Source organism: Grampus griseus (assembly GCF_964374135.1).
Source record: "Grampus griseus genome assembly, chromosome: 7".
Taxonomy (NCBI): Eukaryota; Metazoa; Chordata; class Mammalia; order Artiodactyla; family Delphinidae; genus Grampus; species Grampus griseus.
This window is the reverse complement of record NC_139001.1, coordinates 86302258-86330022: the sequence shown is the minus strand read 5'-3', so window position 1 is coordinate 86330022 and position 27765 is coordinate 86302258. Positions and strand designations below refer to the sequence as shown.

The following is a 27765-nucleotide window of genomic DNA, read 5'->3' as shown; positions in this document are numbered from 1 at the left end:
CCTTCTTTTATTTTTATATTCTATGATACCACACTATAATGTTGGCCACCTCAGAGACAAACTAAATTAGCTATCCTGACCATATGGAAAGGAAAAGCTTTACCAGCTAAAGAAACAAATTTAACTCAGGCAAAAAGGCCTATGTGTTTTAGAGTTTTAAAAAAAATACTGTTAAGTGCATAGTAGGGGAATGTAACCCACCTGCATAAGTAAAATTTGAAAAAAAGTTTGGATATTCCAAAATAGCTTTCTCTTTTCCTGGCGTCATTCAGGAATCACCCATATTTGAAGCATATTTCTGTTTATTTGTATCTGGATTTATTTGTAAGTAAACGTAATCAAAGGCATGAAGGCCCCTTGAAAGGCCATCCACTCCTTCTTTCTGCCTCCAAGTTTAATTAAATCTAACCTGCCTAAGTATACCTTATCCCACTATGAAGAAAAGCTTCAAAACTCTCCAGAGAACAAAACTTTTCCCCTACTGTCTATTCTTTGGAAAATTGAAGAAGGCGTGCCTGTATAGAAAAAGAGATTTTATTTCATTCTACAAATGCCCATAGTGTAAAACATTTGATAGAAGCCCTAGGCTACCATTTTATTTACCTGGAGAGAAGCTTCTCATAAATTCACTATGTTAAATTGATGGCTGCTTCAGAAATCTCTCAATTTTAGGTTTTTATATAGACCACAGTGAAGGAATGGAACTCACAGAGGTCAAGCACGTGTTTTCTAACCACACAGAGCAGAAGAGTGTCAGCCTGATCCAGGAAGACTTCATATTGACATGTGCAGTTATTTACAGTGATTGAGAACATCAGGTTTTATGCACAACCCATGAAGACAAGATAAATAGATTGGTAGAGAAGCTTCGTCTAAAAGAGGGTCAACTGAAGTGTTTGCTGTCACCTGACTGTAACTCTCGGCACGACCAAGCTAGGGCCACTCGACTTCTAGAGAACTGAAGTTAAAATTCACTTTATTTCATCAAAATAATAGCTAAACTTATAAGTGAAGGCATATGTTTTGAGAGTTTTTCTGTAGACATTGGAATGGCTTTTTTTCTGGACATTCCTACCAGCAGGCATTTCACCAAATGCACACTGATTACTAAAATTACCTGAATGTATTCAAGATGTGTCTCAGTATTTTTTCAGTACTAAAGGGGGTGGAATTACAGTAATAGTTCCCTTTCTCAAATCATGGGGCAGTCAGTGTAACCATTAGCTAGCCTGCAAGATAACTTTCCAACTCAGACACTAAACTAGTACAAGATTTCTGAAGTGCCCTGTAGTTGTCCTAAAGTTATTAATTTGCACCAGACGAAATGGACTAATCAAGCAAAAGTAATTTTGGTTTAGAAAATGTGAAGTCTACATGTTGATCTAGCTATTTTGGGTTTTCCAATTAATACTTGTATTAATGTTGGTATCAGAAGAGACAGATAAGCAACAGAAAAAGAGCCATCTCAGGCCCAGCATTGGTCTTTGACAGTGGAACATAGTGTTAATGCTCTGAGCTACATAAATAAATACTTCCTCTCTTTTGTTTCCTGGGACTTATTAATGTTCATACTCAACTAGTATTGTCTAGTTTATGGCAAAGCATAAAAAAAAATAAATGGTTTCCTTGAAACATCCATGATGTAATTCACATTATCAATGAAGAGAGGAAATTCAGATGAATTCTGCTTGAGGTATATTACAACCTGAAACCACTCAGCCCCCAACATAGTGTTGATAGTTCATCTGAGTATTGTCATGTGGGATATTACTAAGCAGACAAAAAATGGCCATGGGTTTTTCCAAAGAAGAGGATTGTTAAAAATCTATATAGGCTGAATGTGTTAGGTGTATCACTCTGATCTAGAAAAATGACTTATGGGGCTTCCCTGGTGGCGCAGTGGTTGAGAGCCCGCCTGCCGATGCAGGGAACATGGGTTCGTGCCCCGGTCTGGGAAGATCCCACATGCCGCGGAGCGGCTGGGCCCGTGAGCCATGGCCGCTGAGCCTGCGCGTCCAGAGCCTGTGCTCCGCAACGGGAGAGGCCACAACAGTGAGAGGCCTGCGTACCGGAAAAGAAAAAAAAAAATGACTTATGTATCAAAAAAGTTTTTCTTTGTTTTAACTTAGAGCTTGTTTTGCAGTTAAGGAATGAAGTTTTTGCAAAGCCCACTGAAAGGAAAAAAAAAAAGAGAAAGTACAACTTTTCCTGGATTAAAAGGAGGGGGAAAAAAATCAATGCTTACTGAAGACAGTTGTTCAAGAAGTTCTCTTATAAATACACAGTAAAACTGGTCTTCAGGTAACATGAAAGGAAAATATGTGGAAGGAATAGACAGGATCCTTTGTATATTTATTTTTTTCCATGTGTCCAAAAAAGACTATCAGAAAAAAATTCTGGAAAGATGTTTTGTGTAGGCATTTATTTTTGTTCAAAATGGCCAAGTTGGCTTTTAATTTTGCATAGAGAGTATCTGTTTCAGAGCACAAGTCCATACAAAACAGCCTATTTTGCCGTATAATGTTTCATTGAAAATAGTTTAAAAACGTTAATCAATAGGAAAAAACATGATGAAAAGGAGTAACATAGGAACTATACATTTTTTAATAGTGGAATTTTGCCAGTTTAACTAAGGGAATTTAGGAATATCAATTAATGTTGAATGAATGTGATTTTTACGTAAATGTTCTTCACACACACTAACAGTGGGCAACAGTTTTGAGCAATTAAACAGAATTCAAGAGTCCCAACTCTGGGTTTTCTTTCCCATTTTTCACTAGATCTTATTTTTGGTGAGTGAATACTTAAAAGAGACTAATGATTACATGGCAATAATATTGATAATGTAATATTACCTTACATTATTGATAATTATACCAATTACTGACACCCACTATGAGCCAGGTCTTATTCTCTGCTCTTTATACATTTATTAATCCACAGAATTCATAAAATAACTTGACATTTTATTATCATTGACATTTTACAGATGAAGACGCTGACACACAGAACTTGCCTGAGCTCATAAAGCTGGTACACTGCTAATCACCATGTGTGAACCATGCACTGTGCTGGGCCATGGGGATAAAAAAGAATAAAATGCAGTACTGAATCTTTCCAAAATAGGGGAAACAAACAAACAAACAAAAAACCCTACTAATTCTTATTATAAAAAGTGGGAAAAAATTGTTGAGTTCTTAACTGCCGCGCCATTCCCTTGCATCTACCCTTACCATGGGGTGTGAGAATATACATACACAAATACACACACAATGATAAATACATATTCGTAAGATATTTTAAACAGTCTCACTTAAGTGCCTCAATGATTAGCTAACATTTTTCGTATTCTTTCTGAAATGTACTGATGTCAACACCATGCTAAATGCTCACAGGTAATATTCCACTTTTGGTATGCCTGTACTATTTTGTGCCTAACAGTTGAGTAGGGTGCTTTTGGAGAATACTTTTCATTTTTTTCCACAACAATTTACATCAGTTTTATGTATAGAAATACATAACTTAATTCAATATTATGTGAACTGATGACATAAAAATGTTCAAAGAAAGGAAGCTATTGTTTGTATGAAACCAAAGATGAATGCTTTGGAAAGACTTGATAAGTGAATTGTTAAAAGAAATTGTTCCAAATCAGGTATAGACAAGACAACTGCAAAAAGTTGACAAAAATTCCGGAAAGATTCTGAACTTAGCTTATTTTGCATGTATCACTGAATTTGCGCTCTACATCAAAGAAACAAAAAATTGACATTCTATGTGTATTACAGACAGGTTTATGGAAGAGAGCATGAAACCCAAACTTTGACACTCAAATGAGGAAAAACTTTGACCCTATCTAAAATATATATTTGTTTTAAATTTAATTAATTGGTTTAGGTAGGTATAGTATATAATTCTATAATAGTTCCTCACTTAACTTTTTAAATTACTCATTAAGTATTGGGCCAGATTGCTTCAGATAAGAATATTTCTATGATTACTAGATCTAAATTCTTTACTTTTTCTGTTAATTTGTAATTTAATGTATGTTATATTCAATGTAGAGTAAGAACAATCAGATTTTTCACAAAAGCCTCTGCCATTTAGAGAACTTTTTTAAAGGTTTAATTTGATTATGTTATAATGAAATTAAGGCATCTGTATGGATACTATTAAACCTCTAGTTTATTTTATGACATGCCAAATGAAGAATTTACCTTTCTAAAAAAAAATTTGGTAAACTAGTAGTTTAGAGGGCTTCAGCCTAGGTAGTCCTATAAAAGTATCTAAGTAGACTGAGATATTTTCCCTTATGCCTCACTAGTTTCAGTTTTTAAAAAGAACATCTTGAAATATGTATTTTCCTGCTTTTTTAAAAAACTAAGGCATTACTTATTTTTGCAAACTGTGTTCAGTATGTTTTTGAAACACAAACAAGATTTTGTATCTGGTGCATTTACTAATAAGCCCAGGTCTGCACCAGATGGGCAGGTGAAAATGTAATTATGAGGTGTGTGGAGATAGTTCCATTTCTAGGATACATGACTCTCCAGATTATTTGTGCGTCTGTTATGTTTATCAATTCACTTTACGATTATCCTTAGGTGTGCTTAAAGAGGCAGTCTTACACCACGAAAGGTCTCTAGAAGAGGAAACGTTCCTTCTTTTAACACAATTACAATAAATGATTCTCCTTGTTTCATAACAATCAAATAAATAGAAAGATGTCAGCATTTTCCCCTGGCAGGTTTAGAAGTTTGTTGCTGAAATATTGGATGGTGCACGTGGAACATGACTAAAGTGAGCTTGCTCTTTAGTAGATAGATGCAAATTGAGTCATAGGGTATACTTTGCTGCATCATGGCTTTGGGAATAACACATAGGGCAGACAAAGCCAAACCCCATCCAGGTGGTTGAACTCCCCACATATTCATTTGGACTGAAACTTTCAAATGTCAGGTGCCTGGAGAGCTCATTTAATGAAAGGGTTATCTCTGCCAACCAGTCAGTAGTTGATTTTTTTTTCACCAGAAGTTGTGAAATATTATTTATGTATGTAGAAGACAGGTGCTTCCTGCTGTTGTTGTTTACTTGTGGGTTTGGGCAAATTTCGTCTTTTCCAAAAAGCAAGTTTTCCATAAAAGCAACTTTGCAACAGCCTTGCTCCTTTTGTTTGGTACCCCAGGCAAAGAGCTTTTCATGGCACTGAAATCATTCTCATTTAAAAATGGGAGCTCAGATGAACCAGTTCTTTATTGAAAATACAAAAAAAAAAAAAAGGCAGTAAGGTATCCTTGGTTAACTTTTTAGTTATTTAAAAGTAGCTTGTTGAAGATTGAATATTTCTATGTTTCACTAGAGCCTTTAAATATAAAAGAGATATGAGACTATATCTGACACCATCAGGCATATTATATTAAAATTTATGAACAACTTCATCAAAAACCACTTTCCCTCTCCTGCATAGAGACAGATTTGTTCTGACATAAACGTTACATGGCTGGTTGCAGCCTCAGATTAATGCGAAGACCCTGGCGATTCCTTTTAGACGTTATTTTATGAAATAATACCTGTCAGCTGCTGCCTGATCCTAGAAAAGGGGGCAGGTTTTCCAGGTCATCTTGCCATCTGTCAGCTAAAGCTCATCTGTCCCTCCACATTACCACCTGATCTGTGCTAACAGGCCTCACAGGGAGGCCTGCTTCATTGGCCCAGTGGGAACCTGGGAAAGAGACTGTGTGAGGACATCACCTGTGATGCTGAGATTTAATTATCGCTGAAGTGATGAAGATGTGCAGGCAGATTGCAATGCTTTTGAATAAATTCATGGAGCGGGATGTGCTGTGCCCCTCTCCCTGCTTCCCCCTCCCTTCACTTCCCCCACTTTACCCCCGACCCTCAGCCTGGTGTGCTCACCGGTTCCAGCAGAAGCTTTCAGATTCACCCTTAGATATTTGCAAGTACACCCTTGAAACACACACACACACTCTAGCACAGGCACATGGGCACAAACACGCAAACACAACTAAATATGACCGCTGAAGTATCAACCTGAAATGAAAGAACAAACCATGTAGTTGGGAGAAAATTTGCCTCAGCTTTTTACAGCAAACCTGATTATTTTCTGCCAAAGTTCCTTGTTATCAAATTTTAAAGCTGTATTGATTGTTGCTGACTTGAAAATCAGATTTCATTGTGGTGCCGGGCTTTTACCTACGGTTTTACTCAGTCTGTGGTAACACCAGCACAGTTACCTGGGGTCTCCTGTGGAGACTTAATGTGAGGGTTCACAGTGGAGGGGGGAGTGTGGTAGAATACAAAGGGTAAAGAAGGCCATACAAAGCCCCCCGACACCCTGGGACGGTGGACTCCCTCATGATTTCTGAATCAATACCCTGCACAAAAGTTATTACAGGTCCAGGCCTTTTTGCCTTCAAAGCTGCTTAGGCCATATGTGGCATTAATTCCCTCCTGTACAAAAATGTAGTTGATAATCACCTGGCTGAGGAAAGGATTTAGGGCTAGAACAGAAGATTTCCTCACAGATTACGGAATAAAACCTAGTTTCTTGGGATAAATCGGGATAATTGTAGTGAAATACGTTACCCCCGTGGATTCATGCCCATGTGATACCTTTGTTAGACATCACCAAAGAGAAACATTTATGCCATTATGTGCGGTAAGATCTGATTTCCACCCTGTTCTAAGACATGCTATGCTGCACAATACACATTTATTTTCTTGGTTTGGGGAGCCTGCCTTCAGTCCAGAGGCCAGTTATTAAGCAAGCACTTAACTCAATTGACTCCTAATTATAAAGTTACAAAAGAAAATGATATGCTACTCCTAGGCCTCTTTCTTGTCACCTTGTGAGCACAGTTATGGCCCTGAACTGCACTTGACCACATGGCTGTCAGAGGCCACAGAATTTCCTTCCCAACATACACCTCTCCCTGAGAAGGAAGATTTGGAACAGCCAAAGAAGACCCAAGGGTTTTTTCTAGCACAACAGCAGACTGAAATTGTATATTATCCTTTTCTTTTTTAAGGGAAATCGTGAGCAAACATTGCCTTAATTCACATTTCAAAAATAATTACTACAGATTCAAGACATTTATCATGTTGTCATTGGAACCTGGGAAAGGTTATTCTCGTGGTACTTCAGGTCACAAACAGGAACGTATTATTAGAAACTAACACACAGGCTATCCAAGAGATTCCTGGGGGAAAAATAGAGGTCCATCGGCTTCAAAAAAAGGTGGCAGGAATGAATTAGGTAACAGGGGCCCAGAGAAACTTACCAGGCTCTGAGTGGGTCAGTTTCCAAAGTAACTCCTATCCGTTACATTATGTAGCTCTAGTGAGAACATGCTGGGAAAGTACCAAGAGTCACTATTATGTTTTTCCAAATACTACTTTTATTCTCTGAAATGGTATGGCTTTTTATGAAGCTGCCATTTTCCAGTAACTCCAAAGAAAATGTAAACATGAATAAACATATAATATAAATATAGAAATTTTAAAACAGAAATATTATTCTCCCAAGTCTTTTGACAGTTGGCCCACATCTTTAACCTTTTCCTATTTTCAAAAATATATTGAAATCATGTTTTCTGGAAGAATTATTGTATATTTTGTCCACAGATGTAGTATTGATCAATTTAAAAACGTTAAACATTCTATTCAGTGTTACATTCCGCCTAGATTATGTGAACATGCATTTAGAAATGCGACTTCAAGTAATGAGTATATCCCCACAATATGTACCCTTTAGCGCACAGTAACACTGGCACATACACTCCACTTATAAAAGACAAATGAGATTGGGTTTGGATCGCTTTGGATGAGTGTGGTTGTTTCAGCAACTTGAAGTGATGCTATGAAATCAGCAAGTGAGGTAGATGGATGAGGTTTGAAAGAAGCATAAATAGAAAATAACGAACATGCTGAGAGGTTTTTGTTGTTTTGGCTTTTGGGGCATTTAGGAAAAATTCTGTACAACATATATGGCTCCTTGATATGATTTTGACCTCTGGATGTCTGATTAGCTTTCAACAAAAGTCATTGTCATTTGAGTATTGTTCAGTAATCAGTAAGAAAATGTCATATTCTTAAGCTAACTCAATGTAGATGCATATCCCAAGATAAAAATTTTGACAAAAAAATGTTCTTAAAGGCCCATAGTCAAGCTTAAAATTATAGGGAATTTGTCAATATATTCATCATATATGTATGAAAATATATAAGATGAATAAGAAAAAAAATGATTTTTCTCCACATACATCTTAGCTTTTTTCTTCTTTTTTTACAAAACAAATTACAATGTGTACTTACTTCCAGGAAGATTATTTTAAATATCTTTCATTGTAAAGGTCTCTGTTTCTGTTTTCAGTTTTGGATTTGTTAATTAAAAAACCGATTGAACCTAGATATCCCAAAAGATCTAGACAGCCAAAGTTAGCCTTCTTTATGCTTTGCCTAGATTATAAGATTTAGAATTATGTAAATTTTATAATCTAGGAACTGATATTTTCGATGTGGCAATATGTGCACCAAGAGCTAGGACTTGTATCACCAATAGTAATTTATCTATTAGGCAGACATCATTATTAATATTACTAAGAATAATGCACCCTATCCATAACTTATCTTCGAAAAAGACACTTCAGATAATTTATGAGAAAACTGGCATTATTACTTAATTGGTACTTAAGAAATGCAAAGTGAAATTAGGGGGTAGACCATTAAAAGAGGTGTCTTTCACAGGACTGTTTTTCCAGTTGAAATGTAATTGAAACAGAAAGAAATACTTAAATTGTTGTTACTGTAAAGCCAGTCTGTCTCTAGGGAAGGCAATCCATTGAATATGTCCATGGAACAAGCATTACTTCTCAGTACCCTTTGTCAGCATTGGCCTTCTTATGTGCCAGAGGACGGGACACTCCAGGATCACGTCCAGCTTGCTTCTGTGGTTTAGGACACAGCAAAAATTTACAAGAATTTTTCTAAAAACTCCACCCTTTTCTAAAATAAGGGTTTAATTGTTGATGAATATGCACAGTGATCACTAAATAAGCACACAGAACATACTATGACAACTTAATTAGAGCTTTTCAAATAGACTTCTTTGCTCATCCAATATGACAAACACTTAACAACTTCCCTACAACTTTAAGCTACAACCTCATTATCATTCTGTATAAACTAATAGACTCTTAGGCATCAACATAGCCATAAATATACTAGTTTGTGAAGAATATGGAAATGTCCAGGGTGACTCAAGAGCTAGTGACGGCCAAGACTAGAACACAAGTGATTCTCTTCCTTGTTGGCAAGTTAGAAAAAATAATTAAAACTGTAAAACACAAATCCTACACTAAACTTGTGAGCACATGGAAATGTAATGAAAACCATGGTCAGAATGCCTGCTCACAGTGCAAGGGTGCTTCTCCAGGGGCCCAGACTAAACATTATAGATATGTTACACACTCTGTGCAACTTTAGCTTCACTTTTAATAGTGAGAGTGATAAATGGAATGTCTTCCAATCTCCCATATCCCAACTGATAACCTTTGATGACTGGTGCTGTCTTCTACCTACTGAAAACAGTAGAAATGAAAATATGAAAGGAAACTCCCAGAAAATGGCATGTTTCAGGAGTAAGCACCTTTTCATCTTAGTTAAGGACTTCTGAAGTACAAAGAATCATCCAATATACTTCAATAGAACTATTGTTTACCACTTTGAAATGATTGTTATTATACTTAGAACTAAAGAGATGAGTAAAGTCTCAGAACATGGTAAAATATATTTTCTAACAAAAAGAAATGAGGCAACTTAATGATCAGCAGAAGTTTTTCCTTGCTACACATAGGCAGAACACTCTATGACATAAATCACAGCAAGATCCTTTCTGACCCACCTCCTAGAGTAATGGAAATAAAAACAAAAATAAACAAATGGGACCTAATGAAACTTCAAAGCTTTTGCACAGCAAAGGAAACCATAAACAAGACCAAAAGACAACCCTCAGAATGGGAGAAAATATTTGCAAATGAAGCAACTGACAAAGGATTAATCTCCAAACTTTACAAGCAGCTCATGCAGCTCAATAACAAAAAAACAAACAACCCAATCCAAAAATGGGCAGAAGACCTAAATAGACATTTCTCCAAAGAAGATATACAGACTGCCAACAAACACATGAAAGAATGCTCAACATCATTAATAATCAGAGAAATGCAAATCAAAACTACAATAAGATATCATCTCACACCAGTCAGAATGGCCATCATCAAAAAATCTAGAAACAATAAATGCTGGAGAGGGTGTGAAGAAAAGGGAACACTCTTGCACTGCTGGTGAGAATGTGAATTGGTTCAGCCACTATGGAGAACAGTATGGAGGTTCCTTAAAAAACTACAAATAGAACTACCATATGCCCCAGCAATCCCACTACTGGGCATATACCCTGAGAAAACCATAATTCCAAAAGAGTCATGTACCAAAATGTTCATTGCAGCTCTATTTACAATAGCCTGGAGATGGAAACAACCTAAGTGCCCATCATCGGATGAATGGATAAAGAAGATGTGGCACATATATACAATGGAATATTACTCAGCCATAAAAAGAAACGAAATTGAGCTATTTGTAATGAGGTGGATAGACCTAGAGTCTGTCATACAGAGTGAAGTAAGTCAGAAAGAAAAAGACAAATACCGTATGCTAACACATATATATGGAATTTAAGAAGAAAAAAAATATCATGAAGAACCTAGGGGTAAGACAGGAATAAAGACACAGACCTACTGGAGAACGGACTTGAGGATATGGGAAGCGGGAAGGGTGAACTGTGACAGGGCGAGAGAGAGTCATGGACATATACACACTAACAAACGTAAGGTAGATAGCTAGTGGGAAGCAGCCGCATGGCACAGGGATATCGGCTCGGTGCTTTGTGACAGCCTGGAGGGGTGGGATAGGGAGGGAGGGAGACGCAAGAGGGAAGAGATATGGGAACATATGTATATGTATAACTGATTCACTTTGTTGTAAAGCAGAAACTAACACACCATTGTAAAGCAATTATAACCCAATAAAGATGTTAAAAAAAAAAAGATGATAAGACTCCATTCTGTATTGTATCTTCAAGGAAAAATTAGTGTGAAAATGGTCAAAAATTACCATTCATGGAGGATAGGGCAAAGAAGGAAGGGAGGAATTGAGGGTAAGAGAGAAAGATTATTATACCTTGCCCGAAAGACACTGTATATCTGGATCACCTACCACCACAGTGTAACAATAAAAACCACACATGAATAGTAAAAGCTCAAAGCACCTGGAGTATATAATGTGAAGAATACAATAATTTTTAAAGTGCCTAGTTGTTAACATTAAATGAGCTTGAAATTTATTGAGGAACAGTCATTATTGTACAAGAATATCAAAGAGAGATTAAATCAGACTACAGAAAGGAAAGGCCAATAAAGAGATGGCATTTCAGCTGGACCTTCAAGAATTTAGTAAATATTCAATAGGCAAGGAGTTTAAGGGGATTGCAAGTGAGAATGAGGGACCACTCAGTCAATAATTTTTGAGCCACTCTTTCAATCTAACATTGACCTAGAACAAAGAATTCACTAGTGAACAAAACATAGTCTATATCCTCATGATGTTTATAGTCTAAATGGAAAGATATAAAGCAAATATTTAAATATTCACACACATGCAGAGTGCAGTTCAAGAAAAGTACAAAGTACAACAAGAGCACACCAGTAGTTATCTCCAGAAGATCTCCTTCCTATATAAAATGTAAAAGACATTATTAGTGTTAAAGACTATTTTTAGCTGTATCTAGTCTAACATGTCAAGAAAGACTCTTCTGGGGAAGAGATCTTTAAATTAGGAGCAGGAGAATGAGTGAGCATACACAGGTGAAAAGAGAGGCTAAGAGAATTACACACACAAGGAGCATCTTGTTCAAAGATGCTATGATAAGAGAGAGCATGGCATGTTTGAAGAACCAAAACGTTCTGGAAAGAATGCAATGAGAAAGATAGAGCATGGAAAGGCATAAAGCCATGGGGTAGGCAGAAACAGGTAATGCAAGTCCCTTTTTTTTTTTTGGCAGTTTTTTGTAGTGATTTTATTACTTTTGTTCAGTCTTGCTAGTTTTTAGTCTCTTGTATAAATATCACAAAATTGATAGTGAGTTATTTTCTTTTCCAAATGATGTCACTTCTCAAAGAGTATGGAAATTCTTCTAAGGACAGTAAATTAATGCCAGTGTTTTGAACTATGTCAATATCTAGAAGCACATGCTTTCAAATGACACCAAGAGACTGGGGGGAAAGGGGTCTAGTGTTCCAGTACTCCAGTGACTTGTTAGAGACTCCTATTCCTGCATTTATAAAACTCATTTATAAAACTTGTATGCAAGTTTAGCATACAACTATGCTAAACATGTTTCACTTTTATCTGAGAGCAATGAGATGCCACTGGTAGTTTTAGGAAGCAGAAACAAGGTAAGTTTGTCCTGGAGTACAAGGCACATAGTGGGGCATGGAGGAGGATGAGTGCTAATCAGAATCTGAACCAGAACACAGAAATTCCAGGGAAAGCTAGCACTTCATTCCTATTGTATTCATTGATGGTGTAAAACTATTTGTCTTCACCACTTCACCAGAGATGCTGTCAGCTTCTGTGTACATTTTACTCCCCTAAAATTTCATCGTAAATCAAAGATGCTTTACTGAAGGTCTCATTCAAAAGGAGGTGAAATAATGCTGCATATTAATATTCTGATTTGCTGAGTCTGTTTTATTCAGCTGTGTTTAAGGGCAACAGAAATAACCCAAACATTTATATTGTCATTGCCACTGTGCTTCCATAAAATTCTTCCATTTTAACAGATTAAAAAACATTATCAGAAATATCACCAGATGTTCATGAACCAAATCATAGGATCTTCTCTGTGCCATGACTGCATTTTCAGTAATATACCAAGGAATGTAGACTGATGGCTAACGTGAATCAGGAACACAGCATCACCTGCTATGGGTTTTCACAAGCAGTGAGGCCCCCATTCAAGTGGTCCCTAGTGACTAGAGTAACATATAATTTAATGATGCTATGACAGACCATGTAAAGGATCTGATTCAATCAAAGGAGCCTATTGTTTCTTAGAGTGAGCTCCATGTAAATATTCTAAAGAAAAAGTGATTCAAATTATTTTCTTTTTAATCAAAGATGGTGTTTTCAGCTTTCTGAATGATTTCATGAGCCTTTCCTAAGGAAATAAAAATATCCTAGAGCACAACCCATCTGTTGAGATTAGTTGTCACTCTGCTAGATGTACATCAAAGCCTAAATGGTTACAGCACATTCAGTCAAGAAGATGAAGCATTCCAATACCCAATATCCCAAGAACACCCTGAACTGCAGTACCAATTGTGATTATAGTAGTTTCTCTCTTGGATATAGTTCTTTGAAGTTTGTAATGAATATTTATATGAATTATCTCATGATTTCTCACATTTAACAATAGACACAGGGAGATGTAGTATGACTTCATGACATACCCAAAGTTAGAGATGGAGGAGGTGGGAGAATTACTGAAATATTCTTGACATTTCCTTAGATTGAGTTCTTGTCATCCATGTTATTTTCTCACTTTCCAATGCTGCAAAGAGTAAAAAGCCAAGGAAACTACTTTTTGCTAGCTCAAGTACAACCTGTAGATGGAGGAAAGTAGATACAGTCTCTTGGCAAGAGACTATGGCTAGGGGTCAAAGACAAAAGCCCTAAACATAGTAGGGACAATTATTCCATCACAGTGAATGAAGTATATTCACTGATTTATCAGTACATTACTGATTTATGCAGAAAATAATAATAACTAATGATAAATAAGAATGATGATAAATATGAACAATAACAATAAATAAGAGTGATGTATATTTTCAACTTTAGTTTTATATAATGAATGTGTGAATAGTGTTTAGGTTTCTGGTCATTTTTCATGGGTGGTACATTTTTAATATAGTTTTTAATTGCTTACTAAAAATTGCTGAATTCCACAGATTCTCAACAGAAGATAAAGTTGGCATACTAGAGATACTTCTATGAAAGTAACTAATATCTTAAATATATAGGAATCATAACTTTACTGATAATTAGCTAAAAATAAAGAAAAAATACAGTATAATCCTAGAACATTTTACTCATGGACTTTTCATTTTTTGCTTATTTTTTTTTCATGGATAGTAAGTTGTAACAAAATTAAGAATGCTACAAATTCTAACACTTTAAGTAAAATTGGGGTCTACAATGCATTATACCTGGTGTGGTGCTGGATGCCACTATGGTCATGAATTTCCACTAATTTGAAATTTCCCTAACATGTAAGTCTATCTCACCATGCTTCATCTTCATTTGGAATGTTTAGAGTATTCCTCTGAAATTATTTGGAAAGTTTACAGATAGATTCATACCTTCAATAAATTGATTATAAAAATCTCAAAAAAGAAAAAAAAAGGAAAGCAATAAATTATTTTTCTGAGTAGCTCAATGAAAGTTAAAAGCTGAGTGTAGACTATCATCATCAACTCCTTTCAACCTTGAAATGTCTGCTTTCTGCCTTGAGTGGTAATTTCTCAAATAATCTGCCTTTAAAAAGGTTCAAATTGTATGGGAAGTCCCACATGTATGAGTCACCTTTATTACATCCTTCCATATTGGAGACATAAGAGCAAGAATAAGATTTCATACTTCTCAGCCTGAGCAGTTAGACTCCAGCAAGAGATGCTGGTTAGGTTGATACTGTTTTATAATTTACACAAAGCTAATGTTCCCTTCAGTGATGGGTTAAAAGTCATTCACCAAAACTCTAAGAGAAGTGGACTTTCCTGGAATTTTACTGCCTCTACCGTTGCTTAGACTAAGCAGCCTAGCTGGGGTTTAGGAAGCTTTCAGTTCTGAGCTTTTGTAGTTGCTAACTCGGCTTGTCGTAAATGCATCCAACCTGCAGCGTTGTTGATTTTCTCCAGAAAATACTGAGGCACACTCGGTTTATAGGCACAGATGACTGGGTTAAGGGCTTCCTCCAAGCATAATGCCATATATGATTGAATGTAAACGACCAACTCTGATCATCACCCACACAGTGGAATGGAAATAGAGTTGCTGAATGATCCTGAATTTTCTGGTTCATAAACAAATAGAAAATAACAAGCCTAATATATTGAGTTTTATGTGCAGTTTGGCCACGAGACAAACTTTTTTCCCCTTGGAATGTTTAATGAGAAGCATCCCTCTCGTTGCTCTTCCAATTTAGATTTAAACTTCCCTATCTCAGATAATCAATTGCTTATAATACATGGAAAAATCCTTAATTTTTTTGAAATGGTTTCTGGCATCTAATTACACAGAATTTTTGACCTGGCTAGACAGATAATGTTAACACAGCTTCAGTACTAAACAAGTCTGAACATGTGTGCTCTTGACTTTTATTAAACTCCTACTGAAGAAACAGATTAATTGGAGGCTGATTCACTGGTGAACAGGCGTTAAAGACAGAAGGACCTTCTCACATTTTGTTCTGTTATCCAGGCTTATGCCATCTCAGGTTGGCAAGGAGATCCCAACTGTAGTGCTTTGAAATATAACTGAAAGAAATTGTAGAATACCAGGTGCAAAAAAAAATAAATAAAAATGCAAACCACTTATAAAATGTTGATCTGATTTCTTCCTTTTTCTCTTGTCAAATGGCCACCTGACACTTTATGGACTCAGGTACTGCCCAGACAGCATTTCATATAAGAATATTATGTGGAAATTGATCATGGAGGCTAGCAGCTATCATAATTATTCCTTACACCATTATTACTTTTTTCTTCCTTTTAGAAAAATTTTTTGGAAGAACATGGGTACAAGCTGTGAGGAAACCATTTCAGATAGCCTCAAAGAACATTGAGGTGAAAGAAACTGCCCTTCTTGGCAGCTTTGCTTCTATGTATAAAAACTGGAATTTTATCCCCTGATGTTTCCTTTGCTGTTTAATGGTTTATATCCTGTAAGATAAGGCATAAATAAATAAATAAATAAAGACACTAGGAACTAAGTTGCTGGTGAACTGGAGAAAGGCCCTGTAATGTATTTGCAGATGTAACGTATTATAGTTTACAGGGCTTTCCCATGTATTATCTCATTCATAATATCTCTGTGAAATACGTGTCACCAGATTTTTACAGCTGGGAAAATCGCCTCTTAAAAAAGTTAAGAGACTTCCTAAAGTAACTCATGGAGTAAGTTGGGCAATAATGACTCCAGCCCAAACCTTTTGACCCCAGGTCTGCTTGGGGCTTTCTTAGGAATGTGCCCCCTGGAAAGTCCCTGAATACTTCTGGGTCTAAATCTTTTCCTCTGTCAAAAAAGGACATTGGTGGAAAGATGATCTTTAAGTCTCCTTCCAGTTTCAAAATGTGATCTTGAGATTTGATTATAAAACTCTAGAATCATAGAAATAAGCAACAAATTTCAAGAAATAGTCAACACATATCTGGTACAACTTGACTCTAGGAAGGTGTGACCTGTGCAGACCCTCAAGGTCACCTGGAGCACACCCTCAGGTCTAGTTCACACCACCTGGAGGTTCTGTTAACTGTTTCTTTTTGGCAAAGTTCCATTAGCATCATCAGTTTCCTCTGTGTAAATACTTCTGTGCAAGCCAGGAACATAAATGTGGGGATGAGTGTAAGGGTTTCAGTGTTAGATGTTTAAAGTCCCAACTGTTAGAAATTAAACATTACTATGGAAATTTGGAAAGATTACATTTCATCACATTTCAGGGAGTTTAAGTTTCAGCAAAAGGAAAGAAGTAGTCAATTGGTTGAAAGTGAAGGATGCGAAGTTAAGATAGTGGCTCTCCATAAGGAGCTTGCACCTCACATTCTATTTGTAAATACATTTTTATTTACATTTATTTCACGGAGGCCAAAGCAATGATTAGTTATTTACTTGTTTGTTTATCTATACCCTGTGTCCTTTCCACCAAAGTTTTGAGACAGCCCATAACACTACTTTTAAATATTTGATTAAATGCCCTAAAACTCCTGAATATTAGCTATCACATTAAAAAATTCAAGTGCCATGCACATCATTATATTAATTCACTTCAAGCTAAGGTGGACATCCATGCAATTGAAATGAAACCACAGTAGATACAGGAATAATAAAATACAAAGTGAAGCACTTACTTTCAGTGAATATTTAAAAAATATTATGATGGACTAAACTTTTTATTTTTAATGTATGGACTGATGGTTCAGCTCTTATTTAGGCTCTGTCCTGGATAACAAATAGTTAACATGAAATACAGTAGAACTGTGGGACGTTTTCTAGTCTCAATTACTAATAGAGGAGTGTAGTAGAATTTTCTATGTGTGTTGTGCAACAGCTGATTGGAGACTTTCTGATTTTTTACTACATTTCAATTTCAATGTAGAATGAAAGTCCAAGAACTGAGTGAACTTTTTCATATCTAAACATGCAAGCCTGGTAAAACCATTCCGCTTGCTAAAATATGTTATAAATATCGAGATTAGTTTCTTCTAAAATTACCAGTGCCAGGTGCATTCCATTTCTTATGTCATATAATATTCTGTTACCAGTGTTCACAGTTTAAAAGAAGTTTAAAGAATGTGTAGACAAAAGAAAAATGAGTAAAGACATTTAAATGTGACAACTGTATCTACACAACCTACATGGTAAGTGCTGAAGAGTAGGATTATTTTTTTAGTGTTGTCTTTGTTTTGCTTAGGTGGAATAACATGATGGGGATATGTATGTACAGTTCTGAATTAGCTATTGTCTCCATCATAAATAAGTATAACAGTTTGAATATATAAATCAGTTGCAAAACCAATGTTACTATATTTTGTTTGTTGTACTTCCCATGCATAAAATCTCAGCACTCAAGATGTCCCCATAAAATCCTTCACTAAACCTTTGTTTTAAAGTATTTGAAAGGACATCATTCCATGTGGGAATATTACGTACAGCCACTGATTCAACAGTAACTGAGAACTTATGTACAAAACATTCTTTACATATTGACAAATATTTCTAAAAAATGAATTGGTATTTTTTGTTGTTGAGTGTTTCATGAATGACCTTTACCTCTGTAGACATATGCAGTTTTCAGTTTTTTGGGTGAGACTTTCAAAATATTTTTTTAGAGTGTTCAATGTTAGCAGTGACATTTTTACAGTGATTTCAGAGCCTTGTAGTTTAGAATATTCTATTTGCTTTATTTCTAATTACTTATACCACCCTCGTTTTAAATACTGTGCAGATGTAATTGACAGTGATGATACACAATATGTATTAAATGAGCTTTTCTCTATCAGTGATGTGTGTCATGCAAGATTCCATTGCAATATTTACAGTTAAACTAAACTTTTTAGAAGGAGCAAAATTGCATTTGTTTTGCAGATTTGCTCATCATTAAATGTGAAACATTTCACATTTGTCTTTTTGAGTAATTGGCTTTTTAAAATGATAAGGTGCTCTGAACACTTGTTATGTGGATAGGTCTGACGTTGTATCCCAGAAATCCATATGCCATACAGACAGAACAGAAGAAAGATATTCACAAGCATGTCACAGATTGGACTAAAGCAAGCCAAAAACCCAAGTGCCATGGCATTAACAATAGCACCAGATTTACTGTCACGATCACAATCTGTGCTGCATCACAGACAGAAGGAGAACTTTTGATAGGTAACACCTCAGTGTTTTTTTTTGTTTTTTTGGCAAATTATCATTTATCATTATATTTTTGCCTGCTGTATAATATTATTATAACGATATAAAAAATACAGGATAAGTTTACTAGTCCCCAACAAAAAGACAAACTTATTTGCCAGGCTAGGTAGGATTAGAGGCAGGGCAGGGGGAAGAAGGGAGAGAGAAAGAGGCAGATATTCTGTTGTTTTATTACAGACAAAACTGAAGTTGGAAAAATAGAAAACAGCTAAGGTACTAGTGAGAATTTTAGCTTCTTCAAATTCGCTTATTAATGACAGGGAAAACAAAAGAATTACTCCTCTTGAGAACTTGAAAACTCTGATGTTTCCAAAATATGTGGTTCCCCAGGATAAAAACTCACAGCTAATTTTATTTTCCAAATTGAAAGGGGGTTGGGTGGGGATATTTTGAGATGTGAAATTGTCCAATCCTTTCTGTTCTGTGCATATTTCCCCATGATGCAGATATGAAGCGACCACAATTCACAGGATGCCCCAATAGGTACTAAAAAAATGATTTACAAAATCACAGCTTGCAGCACAATCTCATATTGGGCTGATTGAAGGAAAAACTGTAGAAACACTGCACAGAGCTTCCTAGCATCAAATAGAGACACATCGGTCAATTGCTTTTCTTAATTGAGGGACACTTTGGGACCTCACTGAAAAGAATGTTTCCACCTTTTAGCTGTCTACTTGGCTAGAAGACATTCTGGAGAACGGCCTCAATGAGAGTTTTGTTTTCTCACAGAAGAATGTATCCTAAAGTTATCTAGTTTTGTTAATATAATTAAAAATATTAAAGCTAGCTTCTCAAAGATATAAAAGGAATCTTAAGGAAAACTTGAAAGGATTAATTAGCAAAATGCTAAGCTATTCACGTATAGCTATGTAGACACAAAAGGATATTAATCTGTAAATTAATTTGAAATTGAGTTGGCTGAAATTGAGAAATGTCTTTAAAGTATATACGATTTATTTTAAAGTAAATAAACATGTTTCCATCCTTTTCAAGCCATGATTTTCACAAAAATTAGAATAAATTTTTGTATTTCTTAGCCTTGAGACCAGTGAGCATTTGGTTTCTAGTCTTGTGTCAGTTTGGAGACCTGGGCACAGTATTTTCTCTCAACATTCCACTTGCCAATGTCAGTCTTCCTTAAAGCCTTGAGGATTATTTACTGTTGTCCACATCCAGTTCACATGCCTCACTTTCGTGGGACTTAATATATGTCTTCTAATTTTCAAACTCTGTCAACTCAATTTTTACCTTATTAATCGTTACCCCAGAGATAGACTAAGTATTGTGAGGGTTACAAAGAAGCACAAAATAGTTACTACTTTCAAAAAAGATATGTTGTTACTAGGGAGGAAACAAGAAGAAAACCACCCAAGATAAAATACAACAAACTGCTTAAATTGCTTCTAAAAATGTATAATACATAATAGTGGTGAAATTATGCTCAGAAATCAAAGAAATCTATGAATGAGATACCTAGAGAGACCAGAGAAGGAAAACTTCAGTTTTACGAGCTATTAGGGGAAGAGACAGAGAAAGAGATGCAATTTTTATCAAGATTTATAAAACAAATTGTTCTACAAATCACTCATTTGCTTTTATTGTTGCATTTCTACTATAAGTATATAAAGACAATATGAATGAGACAAACTTTTCTCCAGAGACATAGAACAACTATTCATACAAGGTATATGAGAGCAACACAGGAAACATCCTGAGAGTGATACTGGTATATGAAGGTTGTAAGAAAAGGAAAAGAGAGTGGGAGCCTTATTACTCAAAGCTTATTCAGGTGACAGTATATTGAATATTTTCCAATTTAAGTAGAGAATTCTTGTAATGTTAATTCTTTAAGGTTTTGGAGTTGGTGAGATATATGATATAAAGAGGGTATTGAAAGGAAGGGGTCCAGAGGTGGCATGTCAGGAGCAAATAGAGTGTGGAATAGACTGACAATTCTGAACATTCAAGGATGAAGGAGACATTATAAATGATCGTCTACTGGGGACAAAGGAGATGCAAGAAATAAAAGTAATACAGTTGTAGAACAAGAATTGATGAAGTGGATGATGGTGTGCAGTGGTAGAATTGTGAACATCTGGAAGGTAAAACATTTTAAGAAAAAAATTTTTATTGAAGAAGCAAAATTTGATAGAGGCCCTATGACATATGTAGAATGAGTGAATGTGTTAACAAAAAGATATGGAAATCAAATTATAGACTAAAAATTTTGATGGTGTCACTTAAGTTAATCCCATAGAAAAATTTATATTATTTTCAGGAACATGTTTGTCTCCTAAAGCATGGTATACTTGTAATTTTCAAAAAAGTATCTGCTACTGCATATATGGTTTCCATTAGTTTTGCATTAGTTTATTAATATTTCATTTAAATTATCTTTGTTCAGTATAAATAAGATGTAAACTCTAAAGTCATGATTTATGTATTCAAAAGTCAGCAAACACGTATGAGTTCCTACCATGTGGGCACAAGCTAGGGATTGTTCTTAGCCTCTAGCACAAAGCAACCAAATAAGATGTTACCCTTTGGGCAACAAGGTTAATGAAAATTGGTGAAATGAATTAAATTTATAAAATTTGAAAAGATAAATTAGGGGACTCATGGTTATGCTCTTAAAATAAATTAAAAATTTATTACTACTTGGGTTGTGTTAAGAACTTATGCCTTATGTTCTCACATCTTAAGTTTTTAGTTCTTTAGTTCTCTCAAGTTCTTAAGAGACCAGTTCTGTCTCTTAGAGACCACACGAAGTTTCTCTAAGGTTACCTGAGATGAAACTCATGTTACAAAATGTACAACTTCTACTTCAAAACAATGCATAGTTTAGATTTTTCTCTCATTGCAATGACTACAAAGTATGAAGATAATTTCTGGGAAGCCAAGGTAAATTTTAGAAAAACAAATATTTCTAGTTAAATAATTTGATATACAAACATGTCCTTTCAATGAATTTTATAACAATTTAATGTGTGATGGGAGAACACATTTTAGGAAGTGTGTTTAGTAAGTTTGATGGTATAAGGTAGACTTCCCTATAACAAAACAAATAAATGAGTGCCCATGAGCAAGTTCTCTTTGATTTTTGTTTGTTTTGCGTTGTGGTCTTCATCAAATTTTGTTTATCATTTTGTGTTTTTTATTTCTGCCATTATGGGAATTAGTTACTCTTGCAATTATCCTTATAAATGTAATACTTGCTTCATTAACTTAAACAGCATTGACCCCCGTTATGAAAAATGAGAAATGTGTGCACTTATACTTCTTCCCACTTTGTCATAGTCAATAGATTTTTAGTTATATTTTTATATTTTCCGGTTTACAATATTTATATTTTTCTGTCATCCTAATTTTCAGAGAGTTTTAGCTTAATTAAGGATTGTATCTCATTTTGTACAGCAACTTCCTCAAAAATATTTTTTTAGCTTTTGATATTTGGTTGCTTTTGTTTGTTTGGAACCAAATATATTATGAAACTCATATTGCCCAAGGAAGTCTTCTGGTGCCTTTGTATGTGAACATAAACTTGACTGGGTACAAAGTAGTTGATTAACACTTTCATTTTACCAAGACCTTTAGGCTTTCTCCACTATTTTCTGTATATAAACATTGATATGGAGAAGTCTGAAGCAATCCTGTTTTTGCTCTAATAAGTGACTTCATGTTTCTGAAGGTCTATAGGACTTTTTTCTTCATCCATAAAGTCTGATAATTTAGCAAAGATATCTCTTAGTATTTAAATTCTATAGCAAAATTCTCTAGAACACACTCATCTTATCCACATAAATTCAGATTTCTCTATATGTTACTGAGATTTTTGTTTGTCACATATTTGGATATTTTGTTTTATTAAAATGTTCTTTTTTGGGGTTCACCAATGATGAGGATATGACATCTCCTATGTTGTGTTCTCATATTTAGTCTTCTACAAATGAATGTACCTCAGTTAATAAATTTTCTGATTATTTAGTATTTTTATCATATCCTCACAGGTTTTATAATACAAGGTTCATATTTAAAGTTTTGTTATTCTAGTTTTAATATCCTTTTTAATCCAAATATTTTCAGGAGAGTATTTTCTATTTGCTTATATGTTATTATGGAGAGTATTTTCTATTTGTTTATATGTTATTACTTTCAAGGAAAGATATTCTTTTCAGCTATTCTGTTTGCTTTTAATTTCTAATTATACGACATCATGGTTTAGAGGTATGGCTATTAAAGTTTAAAAATAGAGCTACCATATGGTTCAGCAGTCCCACTTCTGTGTATATTTATGAAAGTAATGAAATCACTATTTGCAGAGATATCTGCACTCACATGTTCATTGCAGCATTATTCATAATAGGCAAGACAGGGAAACTAACTCTCCATCAGTGGATGAATGGTTAAAGAAAATGTGATATATCTATATAGATATAATGGAATATTATTCAGCCAGAAAAATATTCATGTCATTTGTGACAACGTTTATGAACCTTGAGGGAATTTTGGTAAATGAAATAAGTAAGACAGAGAAAGAGAAATACAGTACAATCTTACTCATATGCACAATCTAAAAAAGTCAAACTTGTAGGCTCAGAGAGTAGACTGGTGGTTTCCAGAGCTCAGGGGTAGGGGAAATAGATGTTAGTCAAAGGGTGCAAACTTTTAGTTAGATGATAAATAAGCTCTGGGGATGTAATGTACAGCATGGTGACTATAGTTAACAGTACTGTACTGATACTGGAAAAAGTTGTTGAAATAGTAAATCTTAAATATTCTCACCAGACACAAAAAATGATAACTATGTGGAATGATGGATATGTTAACTCACCTTGTGGTAATCATTTCCCCATATATATATATATATATATATATATATATATATATATATATATATATATATATATATATATATATATACATCAAAACATCATGTTATACATCGTAAACTTACACAACGTAATTTGTCAATTCTGCTCAATGTTATGTGGCAGCCTGGATAGGAGGGGAGTCTGGAGGAGAATGGATGCATGTATATGTATGGCTCAGTCGCTTTGCTGTGCACCTGAAACTATCACAACATTGTTAATCAGCTATAGTCCAATATAAGATAGAAAGTTAAAGAAAAATTTCAATAAAGCTAGGTGAAAAAAAAATCTGGAAAAGAGACCAGGAGTACACATTTTAAAAAAAAAGAAAGAAAGAAAAGAAAGTGCCACATGTGCCACACACTTTTTGGTAATATTAATATGAACTTGCATTCTTATTTCCAACCTCATTGTTCCCTTAGTTTTGTATCTTGTAAATAGTCTATTGATATATTTCTGTTTTAAAAACTCAAACTAATAACCTCCATTCATTAATAGGAAAAGATAACCCATTCATATTTTTTCAGGTTAGTAAGATATTTGATATTTCTGTGATTTTTATGTTATTATTTTTGGTGTTGGCTTTTGAGGGTTTGTTCGTTTTACCTGCAGGTTATTTCTTTTTCTTCAATTCGTTTTATCTCTAGGAAATTAAATTACTCTTTTTTGTTTATTTTTATCCATTTGGTGGAGTCAAGACCCTTAACATGCTTTTTCTCTCCCTACTGGAAAAGAACAAAAACCAAAAAAACAAAACCCTGGTATATTCTTCATATAGATATTGGGTTTTGTTGCTTTGATGAAAATATGCCAGGAAAGCAGAATTAATGCTTGTATTCAGTCTACCATCTTTATTAAATCTCTCAAATATTCTCTCCAATAACTTTGATCTCATCGTTCTTTTTTCATTCGTGTGTTTTCCTTCAGTATATCATTATACCTGTTCTACTTTTTGCTACTTTACTGTGGTTTAATTTCTCTAATAATTCTCACTGTAACACTCAATTCTTTTTATAAACCCTAAAAATTCTTACTTTATATTTTTGCTTACTCATCTTTTCTTTGACCATGTATGTTTATTCTTGTGTTATTCTTTCAATAGGTGCACGGTCCCATATCTTTTCCCTGAAGGTGTAGAATATTATGTGTGACATTTTCTCCTATTTCCTGGAATAGTTTTTCTTCTCTTGTGGGTTTTTACTATGACTTCTGTTTATTTTTTATCTTTTTCCTCCCACTGTTTTCTGAGGAGGTGAGAACAAGAGTTGCAGTGTCTGTGCACTAGTTCCATATGGCATGCTCTCTGCTTATTAATCTTCTTAGTATGGAAATTATTGCATTTAAACCCAAAGTATTTAATCTGAAGAAAGCTGCACACTTCTTCCTGGGCAATCTCTCTCTTTCTCTTTCTCTTTCATTTTTAATCCACATGCTGACTTTTTGCACTTCCTTCTTTCTGTGTTCCTATTTCTTCCTTATGGAGAACTCTGGACAAGACTGGTAAAGTCTCTTCCAGCTTTAGGCTACATGTATCAGTTTGTGGCTATTTTTGAGAACGTATTATTATGTTTTAAGAATTATTTAATTCCATCTAAAAGATGAGATTGGGTAAAGGATTGTCCAATACCTAATTTACTAGAACACTTCTCCCCTCAATTATGCTAATAGTCCTCAAATCTTTTTTGCCAAAGATAATTTTGAATACAGTAAAAACTCTGCAGACAATACATAGGCTTTTTAAATACGTCAATATAACGTGTGTATTTAAGTGTCTCCATTGTGTAGATTGCTGGAAAGAAAAAGAAATGGCCTCTTTAAATACAAACGGTATTTGCACTATTTGAATAGAATTTGTATACAGGTATAAAAAAATCATATGTTAATTTTTATACGTTTGAAAACAGAAGACTTGATTACTGTAATAATGAAATAATGTTTCAGCCCTACAGAAAAAACATTTTTCATGCTGTTTGGGGAGGAAGAGTGGTGGCTTGAATCAATCATCGTTGTGAGATTTTTGTTTTAGTTGGGACTGGATAAAGGAGGAAGATACGTTTTTTCCTTTAAATCTTGGTTTGAAATATGTATTACATAAATATAAGATATTCTGATAATGACATTGTTTGATTATGAGGATTTGATACAAAAGACACTTGTCTCTGACACTTTCATTTTTTCAGAATAAAATATTACTTGCTTATAAAAACCATTCAGGTGCCACCAACTTCTAGAAATTGCTTACTGTAAAGCGACTTCAGCTTCAGAGAATAGCTATCCTATGTAAAGCATGTTCTTTGAAGGTACAAGTCTAACACGTTGACACATATATCACACCCCCACACCTACCAATAGAAAAACAACAACAACAACAACCTCATTAAATTTAATGAGGCAAATGGTGCTACTTTTGATGGGACACTAATGAGAGAATCTTTTTTTCTTAACCAAATAGAGTCTTATTAATTTATGTCAGAAACAGAAGTGGAGACACAGTCATATTAGAAGTGTTAATTCCACAAGGGAATATCTCCAGTGGTCCTTTAACTGGGCTTAACCACTTATTTAATCAAACTTACTGAGCTTCATTTTAATGTTCCATGATTTAAGATCATTGCTGGATCACAGTATGTTTCTCAAAGACAAGAAATATATTTGTTCACCTGTATATTCCCTATTACAGAGAATGGTACTTCAGACATTACAAAGGCACCCGTTCTTCTTTTCTAGATCAAGAAATTCACTTTATTTTACTTTTATGGTTTTCACATGTAGAAAATAAATGAAACTGAGATACTGATTTTTTCAAATCCAACCAAAAATCATCCTGAAACTACTATTGCCATGCATATTTTTAGAAAGTAGTGTATAAAGTCTGAAAATCCATAGAATTTTAATTTAAATGCATTATAGAAACTTGCCATTTAAATTAAAAGTCATGGTGAATTCTCTTAAAATGGAATATTCTTTGTAACATGAAAAATTTCTACTTTATTATTTGTTTTGGTAAGTCTGAAGACACATTTGCTATTTCATCAATTACAGAATGGACACATGCACATAGACAAAAATTCATCTTTGGGACTAATGTAAAAATGTATTCATTGATCAATAGCAGTCTACATGATTGTCTATTATAATATGTCCTCTTCTATGTCAGCATTTTCTAATGTTCAGAATAGGTTACTAGTATTCTATCCTGGAGAGGGAAAACATGTGAAATGTGTGATTGAAGATTCAAAGAAGATTCAGTCTTCTTTGTGCCTAGTTATGGTGTGTGTGTGTGTATATATATATATGCCAAACATTAGGGTGGGTACTGCTCTACAGCAGTTAACAAACAGAAAAATATTCCACTCTCGTGGAGTTAGCATTCTAGTTTGATGAGGCTAGAAATAGGCAAAACATTAAGATAAAACAAAATATATAGTATATTGATGTTGCTATGGCAACTAGAAAATTAAGGCAGAAAGAATAATTTAGAAATTTAAATAGCATGGCCAGAGAATGCCATAGTAAAGTGATTATGTGAGTCAAGTCTGAAGGAAGTAAGGGTTAATTAAGGTTAGGGTTAGGTTCTGTTGATGACTGATTTATATGATCATGATAACTTCAGTCACAGTGATAATGAAAATGAGAATATAGTAGGAAAGGCTATATTAATTGAAAACCTTTTAAAATGTATATTTTAAAGACCATGGCATAATTCATATTTTAAGAACCACAGCCTTTAATTCTGTATTTATTAAAATTAAAAGATAAGTATCTAGGACAATTATTAACTAGCTGTGTGAAGATGATAAATTAATCAATTTATTTTCTACCAAAAACAAACCAAAAAAACCACCAAGACTTCACATCACTGTATATGGACATTGTCTCCCTATTATAGTTATCACATTGATTACTTTATCTGTTTATCTCCTATTATCCTATGAATTTATTGAATATAAAGATACAGATTTATTGAATATATTGAACTTACTGAATTCATCTTTGCACAAAGGCAGAGCAATGCATGGCACTCACTCATTATAATTGTTGAATACATTGATTGATCAAACAAATA

The 27765-nt window shown here is 34.5% G+C and overlaps 1 protein-coding gene across 1 annotated transcript in view; it reads left to right on the top strand.

Annotated features, from left to right (window-relative positions):
* Positions 1 to 27765, top strand: part of ARHGAP15 (Rho GTPase activating protein 15) — a 621892-nt gene that overhangs the window by 264533 nt on the left and 329594 nt on the right. The gene's annotated exons all lie outside the window — the stretch shown is intronic.